The following is a 16229-nucleotide window of genomic DNA, read 5'->3' as shown; positions in this document are numbered from 1 at the left end:
GGAGTGAAAGTGAAAAGTGAGAAAGAGAGGCCGTAGTGGAGGGCTACGGAGTAATTTCGACCACCTGGGGATCTTTAACGTGCGCTGACATCGCACAGCAGGATCTTTCCGGATCAGATAGCCCCCATGTGTAAACACTGCTCAACTCCGGCCACACTCATACACATGGTGTGGACATGTACACATTACAACACAGACAACTCAAACACCCCAGAGACGTGGGAGTCTCTCCTGTGTACTTCCGAGCCAGCAGACCAACGCTGGCTTATCCAGCGCGCGAGGGAGGCCGCGGCATTCCAAAGGATCCCCGTCGACCTCCTCTAAGTCAGCGCAACCGGTTCTTTGACTGGTCCCTTGTTTTTGGGCGCAATAAAAGAGTTCACCACCACCACATCGCACAGCACACGGATGCCTCTTCGTTTCGCCTCCATCGAAACGCAGCCGCCGATGTCGGGTTCGAACTCGGGTACTCCACCACAGCAGTCGGGCATCTTACCACTGCACCACCCCGGCGGCGCGTGAAGGCGAGTCTCGGCGCTGTCGAACCCACAATTCTGAATAGTGGCAGTTGTCATATGTATTAACGCTGTAGCGTTAAAGAGCTCGTGTCGCAGAAAAGCCGGTGTCGTCGGCGGCGTTGGCCGTGAGCGATAAATCCCGGCATGCGCTTCATAAATAAAAAGCAACTTCCAAGATGGCCTGGGTGGGAATCGAACCAGCGTCTCCGGAGTGTGAGACGGAGATGCTACCACTCAGCCACGAGTTTTTTCTTTATTGCCGGGCTCCGACAACCAACTCAGTACATCACGATACACTATATACAAACACAAGCAAGACGTGGAACAAAAAGGAAACGCTGTCAGTTTTGTACTGACATTGTCACTTAAAATTCCTTTAGCCCTGCCAAGGCTGGAAGCCTTGGCAGCCACTGCGGCACACACTCAAGTGTCTTCTGCACCTCAACGAAGCGGGAAATGCTCTCCCGAAAATACAACCGTGCAGGCCTCGCATCAGGCTCACAATAGAAGCCGGCCATGCGGGAGCGCCATACAGAGTGGAGGCCAGCCAACATTACGAGATCGAAAGGAAAACCATCTTCGTTATCTATCGCCAAATATCTGATCCCGTGTGGATCTAGAGGGAAATCCTTTTTCACTGTTCTCTGCAGAACATCCCAGAAATACACTCCTTCCCAGCAGTGTCACCTGCATTTTCTTCACCCGTTTTAACACATTAAAACGGGTGAAGAAAATGCAGGTGACACCAGGCATGAAGTCCTTTTTTTTTTAAACTTCATACTGAAACACTTCCAGTCAAAACATTCCTTGAACAACGAGGTTTTTTCTTGCCATGGGGAACTAACTGTCTAATCTGCAAGCTACCCGAAACCACTCAGCCACGAGTTCGATGCTTGAAAGCGGTACAAAAGCGCTTCTAGTGAATGCGGTGTTGCCTTAGAAACGTGCCGTAGAACGTTATACTGCGGTGTATATCGGTAATTATGAGCATGCTACTTACAGAAGTCGCAGTTACACGAGTAGCGAAGTACGTTTCCGCTACATTTCTTCTGCGCACATGCAGAGCCATCTTGCGGCAAACACAGAAGAACCCCTCCTCGTAATGTGCGGCACTGCCCCGACACGTGGCACGCCACTCGCCCCTGACGTACCCTGACGTTTCGCCGTGCACCCTCACGGGTTGTAGAATCAAGCGTCTTTCCTTTCTTTAGATCGCTATCTTCGCTCACCCGCTTCTCCCCTTCGAGCCGCGTGGGTACCGGTGCGAGGATGCCCCAATACCCTTGCGTTTGATAAGTTTTCTCGACGAGGTGCAATAACGCTATCGCGTTCCACTCTTGAAGGCGAAGCTTAAGCGTCCTCCAAATATGTATTCCTTCCTTAATACATACCCATTTTCTGTAAGCGTTTTCAGTTTATTTAGTGCCAAGAATGCACTGTTGTTGATCTTTAAGATGTTGTTCGTTTCACGTGCAAAGGTTAAAATTTTATTAAGAGAGGGGTTTACGTGAAAAGGTAATAGGGCAGAGACACATACTCAAGAGCTGATCTACCGTAAATCCCAGCTAGCAGAAGCGCACGAGAGTCTCTAACTTCGTCTCTCAGGCGCTGCCATCTGAAATCACCAGGTGGCATTATTCCCCCACTTGAAAAAAAGAACACGTATGCCCACAGAAAAAAATGTGAAGTACGGCTTTCAGCGAGTGAAATACGGCTTCATGCGAAGTACATGCACTACGTCAGATGAGCGCTGACGACTGGGTACAGTTCCGTCCGGAACAACTTGCTAAGTAACGTCTGATATGCGAAGCAACACTCTATAGGGTCCAAAGTAGCGATTGAGAAGTTCTTTTGACAAGTCTGGGCTGCGGACAGGTGTACGCAGCCCAGACTTTGTCACCGGGATGGAACACGACGTAGCAGTGTAGGTCGTTATATTGACGTGCACCTGTTGCTTGCTGTTTCGTAATGCGAGTACGAGCGAATTGGCGAGCTTCTTCAGCGTAGTTGGCGAATTCTGCGCAAGGGGTAAGCAGCTGGTCGTAAGCCGCACACAGCAGCATGGTGTCCAACATGGTCTGCACATCGAGTCCGCATACTGAATTGGCAAAACGGAGTGAATCGAGTTGTTTCTTGGATGGGGGTGTTGTATGTGAATATTACATGAGGCAAAATCTCGTCCCTCATTTTATTCCTTACATCAACATACATGGCGAACATGTCCGCTATCGTTTTGTCTGAGTCGCTGGGTAGGGCCAGTAGTATTTCGGTGATGTGTCTGGCTTAGTTGGAAAACTTCTTCAAGAAGTCGCGCTGTATATGCCACGCCACGATCAGTGATGACGCATGATGAAGCGCCGTGCCGGAGGACAATATAATTTCGGAAAAGGTTTAATTTCACATGCACAATACGCATCACGTAATAGGTTCCCACTAGGAATGTCGCCAGGATGTCAAGGAGCTTTTTACTGCTGGAAAAATATCTTCTTTCTCTACTTTCTGTTTTGATGCTTTGCCCAACACAAACGCACAGGAATTTTGCTGCGTGAAAAAAAAAAAACGCGTTAAAGGTTAATAGAGAGATTTAGCATACCGTGATCCGCGATCCGCCACCGTGACCCTCTACCGCTCGTAGGCGGGGCGTACAAGCTGATTGGTTGCAATGCGGCAGGTCTATGTGCCGACATCCAGTATGTGGCGCCATCTATCGGCATCAAATTGATCTGGGCATGCGCAGTGGAACGCGCGGTGGCGTATCACGGTAGCGGAACGCGGATCACGGTGTGCTAAATCTCTTAATACCTTGGATTTAGATGGTGGAATGTAACAAATCCTGCTGAGAACACCTGATATTTCAGTATGGTTACCTAATATGTGCAGCACGTGCGGGGGACACGACAAGTACCGGTTAAGTACGTAGCCTAGTGTGTTTGCTTCTCATACTTATTCAATAGCAATATTACCATTACTACCGTCAAAGTTATAGTTAATTGATTTTTGGTACGTCGTAAATAGCCCAGCTTTGGTTTTCGTGCTATTATGTGCTGATAATCTTTATTACTTCATCCATGTAGCTTCTCAAGGGTTGTTTGCCACCTCACACAGTTCATTGAGATCATGAAAATGTACAAAAGCTCTTGTGTCATCCGCGTAGACGGTACATTGTGACTAGGTGTTATATTCATTATAATAGTTAAAAAGATATAAGGACAGTTAGGCTTTTCTTTAGAGTAGAAGCGATAACGTGCGTTCGTCTGCTTCAACTTTTTTAGCTTATATGGACTACGATGGAATAACTCCATATCTAGCTTTGTATTTTTATTGTATGTATCTTCAATTCCTTTTTTTATTTATTGTGGATTCGTTTATTTTAATCATCAGTTATTAATCAATAATGGCTTTATATCCAACCACGAATCGCTATCACAGTTCCCAATACCTTCCGATTATCGATCAGATATCGGCCCAATGGCTTTATATCTAACCACGAATCGCTATCACAGTTCCCAATACCTTCCGATTATCGATCAGCTATCGGCCCCCATTTTTTCTGTCATATTCCGACAACTTCCGATAGCTTCCTACAAAAAACCAAACCGAAACTGAGATACAATCACGACCTTTTGATTGAATAAGCTGTATGCTCTTCGTGAAATATACAAGCTGCATAGCTATGGCCTCAGTTTAGCGTGTTTTCGCGAATCTCAGCACCCCCCGATTTTAAGCGAGCCCCCCCCCCTCCCCCCATATTCTCGCAAAAAAAAAAAGAAAAGAAATAAAATAAACGTTTAATTGCATGCGCATTTGAGCACCCCCTTTTTTAGCAAGGAAGTGCGCGTATCCAAGGTCGACAAGCACGTTTACTTACTCTGTCGTTGAGACGGAGCTGCCAGGGCACCGACATGGTGCGGCGTTCGTGGCGGGATCTCCGGCTTCGTGTGTTGCTGCATGTAGTGTTGTGCCGAAGGGAGTATGGCCGGTAGCTCATGTCACCCGTTTCGTGAAAGTGAGCTGCCTGCACCCGTGGCGGTAGCGATGAAACCGAGTCAGCGTCGAAGAGATGAACACAAGTCGTCTTTATAAAACATTTTATACTAGGCATATTCACAGCAAAATCGGCACGGGGGCCGAGGACAAAAGGCCCAACTCCAACGACATATCTTGGGCGTCGGCGCTGTCAGCGCCGTGCCACAGTGGGCGTCACAAGCGGTGCGCATCTCCATAGGACTCGGCGCTGGCGTCAATGGCGCTGGCGTCAATGGCGCTCACTGCTGACGCTTGTACTCGCGCTGGTGCGTTGTTGCTAGACCTAACAAGCAAACATTGCCCAAAACATTCAAATATTTCTGCTTTGTAAAGCGTTAAGGGACGTAATTTAGGCATAGAACTTAATTACAGCTTGCACCTTCTACTTATGCACACATAAACGTGAATCGTCCACATTTTTCTCGGCTTTTCAATACAATCTGCAACGTCATCGACGCAAAGCAATGCCACGGAAACCGTATTTTTGTAATTTCGTTACTATAGGGCTATGAAATGCTTTCATGACATCGGTGAATATGTCCGTTATACATTCCAGGATTTTTTGTTAACAAGACTCACTCGGTAGACTTACCTTCTCGGACGCCACATTGGACAGGGGGAATTATTGTGTTCGCATTACAGAATGAATCTATCATGCTTCTCAAGTGGCTTCGAGAGAAAGTGGATGACGTATATAGGGTGATAGAAAATGAGTTTTTGTCGCCGCATTTTCAGGCAATGCTCACTTCGGCTTTGCTTGATTCGGTTTGGGAATTTACCCGACGACAAGCATAAGCTGTATATCAGGCTGAACACAGACAAAATATAATTCAAAGCAAACTTAATTTGTGTAATTCTAAGACCATCAATATCTCTTGCATTGCTATTGCTAAGTGGTGCTGATTCCAAACGTATTTCATTCTCGGAGAGAATGCACTGTGTTCGTTATTACTCAAGCAGCTATTTTAATGACCGCCGTTTTCCAAATGAGCAAAATAATGCATAAATTTGGCTTGGTTTGTGGGGTTTAACATCCTAAAGCGACTCGGGCTATGAGAGACGCCCTAGTGGAGAGCTCCGGAAATTTCTACACTCTTGGGTTCTTTAACGTGCACTGAGAGCACGTTAAAGCGCACTGAGAGCACACGTTAACGTGCACGTTAACGTGCACTGAGAGCACGCGGACGCCTTGATTTTTGCCTCCACCGAAAGGCAGCCGCGGCGGCCGCCGGATTCGATGCCGCATTTTTGGGCACAGCATTCGAACGCCCTAACCACTACTGTACAACCACGGCGGAGTAAGCAATCAACGAATGCGAGATACTGTCTGGTCTGCAACAGCCGTCATTCTGAATTGATCTCGTCCAGTTGCAAGTCCCTAACGCGGCAGTAAGCGTTCATTACAGGTGACGGAGGTGAATTAAGATCCCGTCTTGGAACTTCGCAGCGGCACCTCCACGTACAGAATGCCGACTGGGCTGGTGGCACCGCAGCCGCCTGTGCCGGTTTTTTGTGCTGGGACACCTCGACAGCGCGACACAGCCGTATTCATGTAGAACTGGCGGCTCTAACGTCGAACATTGGCTGGCTTTCTACGAGCAGGTCAGAGCCCACAACCGCTGGGACGACACAATTATACTCGACAATCTCGTCTACCTGGTGATGTCGCCAATGTGTTACAAAATAAGTTTCCCGTTATCGGAATGTCGTTGTTGTTCGATTTGTTGCGATTCATGACGATATTAAGAACACGGGCTCACAAGCGCGGTTGGAATTTTGCCTGCCAACTTGAAAAAAGTGCCTCATGAAATTTCTGCACTTCTGGAAACTAATGAGGTCTTCGAGCTTCCTATGTTTTATGGATTGCGAGTACAGAGATGTCTTCCTGTGGATTACAACAATGCATTCATTCCCTGCAGCAGCAATACACGGATTCCGCATTTTGAGCTTTCCCGACGTTCTTCTAACACGTTTGAAAATGTAAAGAAAATAATTCATATTGTTCCTTTGCTAAGTTGGCGAAAAGATACGGTAAAACATAATTACAATGTCTAAAATATAGCAAAACAATCTTGTAAATGAACAAATGACGGGGCAGACAACGTTTTGTTGCCTTACAATAAACACTCCTGTAATCAAAGGCCAGGAAATGAAAGATGAAAAGAGGAAGTAGTAAGTATATTTGGCCTTGCTGAATATATTGGTCCACTGAGTGCGACAGAAACCTAAAACCCGCACTTTCGTGGTGCCGCCATCTGATGTTCATTGTTGCAGTTGAATATCTCATGGAATTCCTCCATGGCCGACACTCCGAGTGTGCATGCAGCGGCAGCAGTGTCTCTACTGAGAGAATTGACGTCTACTCGTTCCGTTCCGCCCGCGCAGAGCGCTAGGCACACACGTCTGAAGAACAGCGGCAGCGAAGAAAACTGCGGTTCTGTGACAGGTCCAGTGTCTTCAATCAACGACTTGGCCCGAAAGGCAAAGTTGATCCCTAGGGCTGCTTGGACTGCTTCATCAAATTGCTCGTCATCCAATGGTTTGTGGAAGGCGCCCGAAGAATCGGCGTAGCATCTTTGTATTGCTTTGTAGTTGGTCGCTGTATCGTTCGACCACCACTCTGCCTTCTGCCCCATGCCAAGCAACGTCATCATTTTCCAGGCCATCTGGTAGCCCAGCATTGCTAGGTTGGCGTAGCTTGCGGCAGAAATATCGTCGAAGAAGACAGGGGGCACACCGAACATGTGAGGAACGACAATTGTGTTGGTCTCCGAGTCCGTTCGTAGTTGGGCCTCCAAGGTATCCCAGTACTCGCCGCCTCCGGGTGTCTCCTTTTCCTCATCCACGTCGTCAACGATTTCCGTTCTCCTCATCACATTAACCTTGTTGTAGATCCAGTCGTTCTTGCGCATGCCGTAGCTCGGATTGAACCTGCTGTTGTCGATCTCTTCTTTGGAGAGGGTTCCGTTGTTGAAACTCGTCACGTGTATTTCGCGCACTTTCAACATCATGGAGCTCCGGTCTTCGTCGCTCAGCCACTTGGGCTGTTTAGCGCTCCCGTGCTGCATGATTGCCCGCAACGCCGAGAAGTAGTCTTCTACAATGCGGCCAGTTGTGGGTGAGATGGACAGGACCCTTGTCAGAGCTGGCAGCCAGAGGTGCTTGAACGTGGCCACAGTGTCATCGTGGCAGATTCTCTGCACCAAGTCCGGCTCGGGATTTGAACCGGAGTTGGTCATGAAGTCGAGTTTCAGGAAGTTGACAGCCAGCAATGCCAGAGTGTACAATGTTTTTACTCTCGGCACCTCGTGCAGGAGAACAGACGTTAGGTCGCTGCATGTACCGTCGAAGTCCCTTGCATTGGCACTGGCGCCATCTGGTATCTTCACTTCGTCTTGGGAGCTTAATCCCTTTAACCATTTTTCGGGTGGGAAAGCGATGCAGCTACTATCTGCAATCGGTTGGGGAGGAGGGCGCAGACTTCCTTGAAGCGTTTCGTTAAATCCGAAGCCGTCGTCAAGAGCGAGGCACGACGAGATAGCAGCCTCGTTGACATCATCGCTCCCAATGGCCTTCACCACGGTCTCGAGGTACTTGCTTGCTTCGGCTTCTCGATCTATCTTCGGTAGTCGGTTTTTGAAGGAGGTCCTTCTGTCTATTTCAAAATATACCTTGTCCTCTTTTTTGCTGACAGTAATCTTAAACAGGGCGTGAATACGGTAGAGGAAGCACAGCCGAAGCAGTTTGAAGAATATCTGGTCGGAGGTCATGCCGAGCCAGGTTTCTCGGTCTGTATTAGACACCTGCGGAAAAATGGCGATTAAGGTTCCCGGCGCGTTTCAAGACAACCTGCCCCATTTATTACTTTTGTTATAGTGCCTAGATCAGGAATCAAATTTGCAGTATATGGAAGACATCTTCCGTTTTTGAAATAAATTTACTGGCGGGAATAATAGTTTCTGCACTCCGTGAAACACACTGAGATTGATTTTTATATTTTAATGTTAATAGGTGTTTGAGAAACTGTCTTTGGTGTTGAAGGAACGTTGAGTACAACTCCGGTAATTATTTTTCCCAGTGATAATTAGTTTTCTGGATCTTTCTGGCTCTGCTGACATCTGTCCGGCGTTAAATGAAAACGCATTTATCGGCGAGAAAGATTGGTAAAAAATCTCGCAGCCAGTTTTTTAAACCACGAGAGAAAGTCTACAATATTGAAGCGAATGGAAGTGGGGTAGTCTCCAAGATCCAGGAAAACATTTGCACTGTATACGCACGCATTAGTCTCGAAATTTACCGGCGGTGGCGATACCGGCACATCGTTTTTGGGTCTTTCTTAGCCTTTATTACTCCTGTATTTGTCGATATCGCTGTTTGTTGCTAGAACGCGGTAGCCTATTGATGATGATGATGATGATGATGATAATCATCATCATCAACAACCGGACTGTACCCACTGAAAAGTGAAGGCATCTCCCATATTACTTTAATTAACCCGGTCCTTCTAGTTGCATCCACTTGACCCCTGCGAATGCCTCAACTTCATCTGCCCACCTACCTTTCTGCCGCCCCCTGCTACGCTTTCCTTCCCATACAATCAATTTTTGCTACCCTTAGCGACCATCAGTCATTCTTTCTTGGCACTATAAGCCACGTCCATGTCCATTTCGTTTTGGTTTTTGTTAGAATGTTATTAACTGGAGTCATTTCTCTCACCCACTCTACACGTTTCCTATTCCTTAACGTTACAGCTGCCATTTTCCGTTCCATAGAGGGTTCAAGTAGAACCCTCTTCTTTAGCCTCAATGTTTCAGCCCCATAGGTGAGTAGAGGTAATATGCAGCTGTTGTATACTTTCTTGTTGAGGGAAACTGGAAGGTTGCTAGTGATAATCTGCTAGTACTTGACAAACGCACGCCATCCTGATCTTAATCTCCTAGTAATTTCCCTTTCATGGTTCAGATCTGCGGTACTACCAGTCATAAGTAGACATATTCACCTACCATTTCCTATCACTTCAATGTCAGAGGTCCGATGAGCTAGAGTAGAGTTTAAACCAAGTCCTCGGGCTCTGAGTGTGCATCATGGGGTCTCATTTTGTTAAAGTGAGCTTATCCCGGCTAGGCCTTATAAAGCAATCATTCATAAACAGAGTAACCTTACGAAACCGTTGTTAGCGGCTGATAGAGATGAATAGGGACTTTCTCATGCAAAAAACGATATTTAATAGGGCTTTGTGCGAATAGTACTTTTTCAAATAGAATTGATACAGCCAAGGTAGCTTAGTTACCTAATAGAATACGAATAATGGGGCAGAAAGCCGAATCAAATGGAGCAGGTTCGAATACGATTCGACTATATCTGCTAATTATCGCTGCTTGTGCGACTATTCGCGCAGAACGAGCAATCCTGCGAAACACTAAAATGCAAGAAGCGATGCAGTGGAGTTAGAACATACTGATTTTAAGCTATGGGTGTTGAAACATCCCAACACTGATGACAACATCTATTAGCAAAGCACAAAATCATTTTGTAGTTGATAGCGAAATAGCATATATTGGAGCCACACCTAGGAACAAATTGAATATTGGATTAGGATGGATAAAATGCGCAGTAACTGCCGATTGGGCCCAGAAAAAAGGCAAGACCCACCAGTGCCTTCCCGAAGTGTTCCACACTGAATGCAGGGGTCCGCCACCTGCTGTGGACTTTTGCAGCGACAAGGGATCAATGACACGGCTTGTACGAGAAGTGGGACTAATGGGGAAAAAAGGAAGATGACTTCCCAACTGGTCAAGTGACAATAAGACCAGCAAAATGTTTCGGGTTCTGCAAGAATATGCTTACACGATTCTCTATAGTACACCTTATGGCAAGTTTGCGAACAAAAAAATTGACTCATTTCACGTTGTGTGCAATTCTACCGCGCCGTGATGGAATAAAGCTGTTAGTGAAAAAGACGAAGAGTGTCATTGCGGCCGGCGTCCTAATTACCTCGACTGCCAGAGAATCCTTAGAGTGAACTGACAGCGCAGCACGGGCCCCTCTGAGTTCTGCTTCCATAGAAACGTGGCCGCCGCGGCCGGGTTTGAGCCTGGATACTTTGGCTAGCGTAGCGCCCTAAGAAGAGGGCCATCGTGATAGGTGCCAGCCTCAGGACACGAGATTGAGAACAGCTACGTTTTGGACAGCTACTTGTGAAAGCTATTTTATGAGTATTTCATGTGAGGCCTCTGAGGTCTCCCACCAGCACAGGGTTTGCATGTTGAGCTTATTTTGGTTTGTGGGGTTTAACGTCCTAAAGCGACTCGGGCTATGAGAGACGCCGTAGTGAAGGACTCCGGAAATTTCGGCCACCTGGGGTTCTTTAACGTGCATTGACATCGCACAGCACACAGGCGCCTTGCTTTTGTCCTGCTGAATCATCTTTGTATGAGCAATTTATGAACACTGCGACACAGATGTAGGAGCGTAGAAACCTTCATTCCGTACATGTTTATTAACCCATGAGATATTTTTTTAAAGTTGGCGGTGGCTACGGCTTGTGGTTATCAGCTCGCGGATGAACAGCTATCTCGCCATGAGCTGCGACTCGGACGTACGGCATGTAATGTCGAAGAACAGCTGCATCAATGTAAGTAGTAACTGACATCAGCGGCATGCACGCACGTTAACAGGTAGGTCATGGTCGTCTTAAAATGATAGCTTGCCCTGAAATCGAATGGACTGAGGCTCTCACTCGGTCTGCACTTCGATACACGGTTGACTGAATCCGCATCGTATGCGATTGTATGCACGTTTGTGAAACGCTTTGCCTACCAGTAGAACGAAATCCGCATGGCGAGCGAAAGACGCGACGTCCGCCATGTTTGTAAGAAAATTGGCGGCCAAGGGTACCCCGATCTATCGTCGCTGCAGCTAGCGATAGTTTGGGGAATTTCGACAAAATCCCCCAGTGTTTCCACCTTTCGATGCGCAATCTGTGTGGAGGTCGGTTCCTGGAACGAATAGCAGCTCTCGAAGATCGCTTGGTGTAGAGCATATGGGCTAGTCACGTTATGAATTCGGCGCTTAACGTAAATCCTGTGCCAATCCAATCTTTTTTGACGCGGCCACATTATACCATTCTTCACTTTGATTAAGATACCTTGACGGCGAATTTACTCCAAGCTCTTGACGAGTTGCACGACTGGACCAGCAGGGACCATCGTTTGTTATCCGTGGGCAAATGAGCTACGCAGATGTTGCGGTCAGCATAGACTGTTCCCCTGACATTGGGCTCTCTCTCACCTCGAAGAGCTTGTTTACAATGTCTTGGAGAGTCTTCGGGGCGCTCAGGTCGGTGACGCAGTAAGTGTAGTAGCGCGACACTGCGTCGGCGGGTTCAGCCCAAGCGCTCCTCGCAATCATCTCCCGGTGTCTCCTGGCGGTGTAGTTCCGCAAAACATCTGCCATGAAGGACGAGGGCGGTGGTGACGCTGGCGACGGAGGCTCGCTGGGAAGCCAGTGCCCGCATACGTGCCGATAGAAGTCGTGGCACGGGTGCACGCGTTTGTCCACGATGGCGTCCATGTAATCCAGCACCTGTACACCGGAATGAAAAGGTCGCAGAGCTCGACCTACCTCTTTTTACAAATCTGCTGCATTGTATGGTTAGAGAGGACATCACAGTAACGTGATGTTTGTGACAGAAATGTCTGTTGTACGGTAGAAAAAGCAGCACACTATCTATAATACTGAACGGCTGGGTTGTCGAGACAAGGCCAGTTCTGTCGCAACGACAGGCGACAGTACAACAATGCGGGAAATGCGGTCGTTGAACGTGAATGTCGTTAGGCCACTTCTAGCTTTACTATATCCCAATGATACAATCTTCGTAATATCCCAACACCCACACCTCGAAACGCTAATTTGGAATAGTATGTTCCCTTGCCCAAATTTGACCCTCATCCCCCCCCCCCCCCCCCCAACACTGACTCATCTTGACTGGCTGTCGCCATCCCAACAAAATGACTGGCAAGTCTGCGAAAACTATTGTCCCGATTACCGCCAAGATTATTCTGATACTGAATTCATTGTTTTTCCTGTAAGAAGTAAATTCCCAAAATACCACAATAATTCCTGTTGTGGCAACAATTGTTTTTTCTTACCTTTTGCGAGCAGAGCGGAACATACGCTAGTCATTATTTAACAGCGCGAAAAAAGAGGATATTAACACACACAACAATACGAGCGCTCATGTTGCTGTGTTTGTTAACGTCCTCGTTTTTTCGCGCTGTTAAATAATGGATAACAACCAACTCGCCCAGCTTTCTGTTGTTCATACGCTTGAGTGAGTTAAAGGCTGGGCCGGCAGGGAGTACTCTCCTAAGTTGTGTTTTACTCAGATCACCAGACAAAATCACGCAAAAGTGTGGGTAGGGAAAGCGGTATAATTGATGAACATAGATCTAACACACACCGCATGGTTCATTAAGAAAATAAAAGCATTTATTTTCGAATTATGAAGCCTGGTTACTGTAAAGTTAAATATGAAGCCCACCAACCACGCTTTTAGTGTTACACAGGGAGCTGTGTCAAAAAGTGGCTCTGGCAAAGCACGTGTCGCTGTACGGTTCGATAACCAGAGAGACAGACTCACGTAGCCTGTGCGTTCTTTTGGCGTTATCGCTTCTATGCATAAATGCGTCTTTCAGGTGCACTATCCGAGTGTGCTTGGTTCATGAAAACATTGAAGCTGGCGAAATAAGTACACAGACATTTCGTGCTTCTGCAAATCCGTATACACCTATAGCACCTTCACCCCAAAAGAGAGCGGTATAGATGCTTGACGCCCTCTAACAATATAGGCTGAGACAAACTATGCGTGGTTCGGTGCGAAAAACTGCTACTCCTATCTCCTCATGTTATCTGGATTCTAAAAAAAAATGTTGACGCTTGACAAGCAAATATAGAGTGGAAAATGTGCTTGCACCATGCGGCGACATCCGGGTACTATCAATATCGCTTTCACAACTCGTGAAGAGAAGTGGATGACCCACTGCTTCTGCAAGCTTCTAAATCAGTACAAAGAAAATATTTTCGTCGTTCTAGACGCCCTGATTCTAGGCTAGCTCAAATGATCTAGTTTTGTGGCTGTACAGCGATCATCATTGTACAGATTATTAGTCTTGCTTTAGGATGGGATAGCTGCTGTCAGGTTAATACGCTGTGTATTTCCACTGACGATTAACGGTTAGCTATAAGGACCTGCCGCAACCTTTAGCAAAGATGCGGAGAGAGTTCGCATGGGAGCCGTGCTTCTGCCTGTTAGTTTCTGGTTACTTTCTTGAAAGCTAGGAAATTGAGGGATGGCAAAAGGTATAAAATACTCAGTGATGTCAACTGCTCCTGTATTCTTGTCTAGTTGGATCAAATTTTCGTGGCTTTTCAATATAGTGTCAGCATAAATTGAATACACGATGCTCGAGAGAAAGCAAAATGATTGGGTGCTCACGTCACGACAAGCGGGGTGCAGGCAGCTTGGTACGAGCCGAATCATCATGTAGCCCCAAAGCAATACAGCAAAGCAGCCTACAAAAAGGGTGCACAACAGCAGCACCAGCAGGCGAACAGCACATCTGGATGCGGCACCTGTGAGTGGTTACAAAAGAAAGCAGATCAGCGAACAGGTATATAGATTCAGCAGAGGAGAAACGTGTTGTGCTCAAAAAAAAAATATTAACCAAGTGTAAAATACATTCCTCGACATCCACGGTAAATGACCTCCCGGAGAATTGAATCGAAGGACATAATCTATCCGCTGGAATGAATATCATCAAGATAGGTAGAGAGACAACAAATCCATGTTTTTTCTCTGCCTAAATCCCGCGTCCCGTAAATTTCGTGCTGCGACTGTATACATGCACCGTCATTCTGAGTTTACTTCTATGCTGGGCTCGATAACTTGATCTACTTGTATGTAGCCGTGAAGACCGCTTTCTTTGCCGGGATTCACCTCCGGTGCTAGTCTGAACGTCTGACTAAAGCGTCAGACGCTTTATTAAAGCGTCAGAGTGCTTATACAGTCTTTTTTTACAATGAGGTTTAGGGGCGCTGTCGTATTCGAAATTTGGCTGTTATAGCCAAAACCTGCTGATTGCAGAATGGATACGGTTAAGGCACAGCTTTCCTGACTGCTTTTAACACCTGGACAAAGCCAGCGTACCGAGGTCAGTCCGTTAAAGTGTCCGCGGTGGTCGTTCCGCCCTACTTTTATAGTGCCAATTTCGTTCCTACCCGCTTGCAATACTCACCGCGACGAGCTTCACGATGTTGGCTCGTGGAAGGTTGTTCGACTTCCTTCTTCTGTGCTTCGTCTTGGATTCTTTGCTTCTTCTGCTGTTCTTGTTTCGGTTCCTGACCTTGTTGCTCGTCTTCCTGTCGCTGCTGATCCACTTGGGGACGACTACTCTTCTCTTGCTTTTGTACAGACTCGGGCAAGCGTGATTCAGGCTTATCCAAAGTCGGTTGCCCGCTCTTCTGCTGCGTTGTCATGGGCGTTTCTTGAGCCTCTTCCCGACCAGCAGGGGATGCTAATAAATGTGAAAGGAATATTTAAGTACACGTAGCTACCGTTAGTACGCGGTTATTCTCTCGCCGTTCTAGTCAGAACAAGCTGAAATCGTCCATACTTATTACCGGTAGAAAAACACTGCTTCAGAAAATGACTAGTACCGGAGGCCATTTTGCGGGGAAATAGAAAGGACAGCGCCACCTGGAGACGACCAATGAATATATAGTCACCGAATATCGTTATATGCCCTTGGAGTTTCATTCCTCTGGATCCTATTGCATGACGAACGAGCGCCCCGAGGGCTTCCTCTACTAGTAAGAGGCTCTAGCTCAACTTAACACAGCGTAACTTCTCAGGTGCCTCTTTTATCTAAAACTTAGTTGTCGAGACAGATGGTCAGACAAAAAACAGCAAGCAGTGGCGTGTGAGGTTCTAAGATCGGTACCCTTTCAGCTGCGATGAGGATAGCAAAATAAGCGGTCATACCCCATTTTAAAAGATGTGCAGCCTCTGTCTAAGGTGTACAGTCTAGGGATTCTGCTTCTGAGCCACTTCGTGCTGCTTGTAACACATTTCCAGCGTCCCGAAGCTCTTGGTGGTAACAATATCCTATGTCCTATCCTCTTCAGTGAGGAGAAACTCTACTAGTGCTAAATCAGCGCCACTACGCAGCTCAGAAATTGACCCCCTGGGCTCTACACTTTTGACAAAGACTGTACACTGGTCAGCGTTTCCACCTCTGTGCGTTAAATGAGATTCCACAACTGCATGTCCAATCCAGTCCAGGAGTTTCAGATACCCATCTCTATGGGAAATGCGGTCCCAAAAGGTCAAGCATCGTTCGCCCCTTCGACCTGATATGTCATATGGCTTTGATAAATTGAGTAACTACTCAACATCATCCACTCAAGCACAGCAACAGGGGAATAAATATAAGCTACACTGTTTTCATCAGAACGCTTGAGTTGAGAACACTTTCTCCTGCAGTCTGTGGTTGGAGCATCACTCAACTGGACCGACATGTTTTCCGGTTTTGATAGCAGCGAATCAGGGTTTTCTTACTAATTGCAATAATTCAGCAAGAAGTATAACTGTTCTCTCTGGTAAAGGGATGGTGCATTTCATCAATT

The sequence above is a fragment of the Amblyomma maculatum genome, chromosome 3 (assembly GCF_055883805.1).
Source record: "Amblyomma maculatum isolate TAMU_Amacu chromosome 3, ASM5588380v1, whole genome shotgun sequence".
Lineage (NCBI taxonomy): Eukaryota > Metazoa > Arthropoda > Arachnida > Ixodida > Ixodidae > Amblyomma > Amblyomma maculatum.
This window is presented reverse-complemented; position numbering follows the sequence as displayed.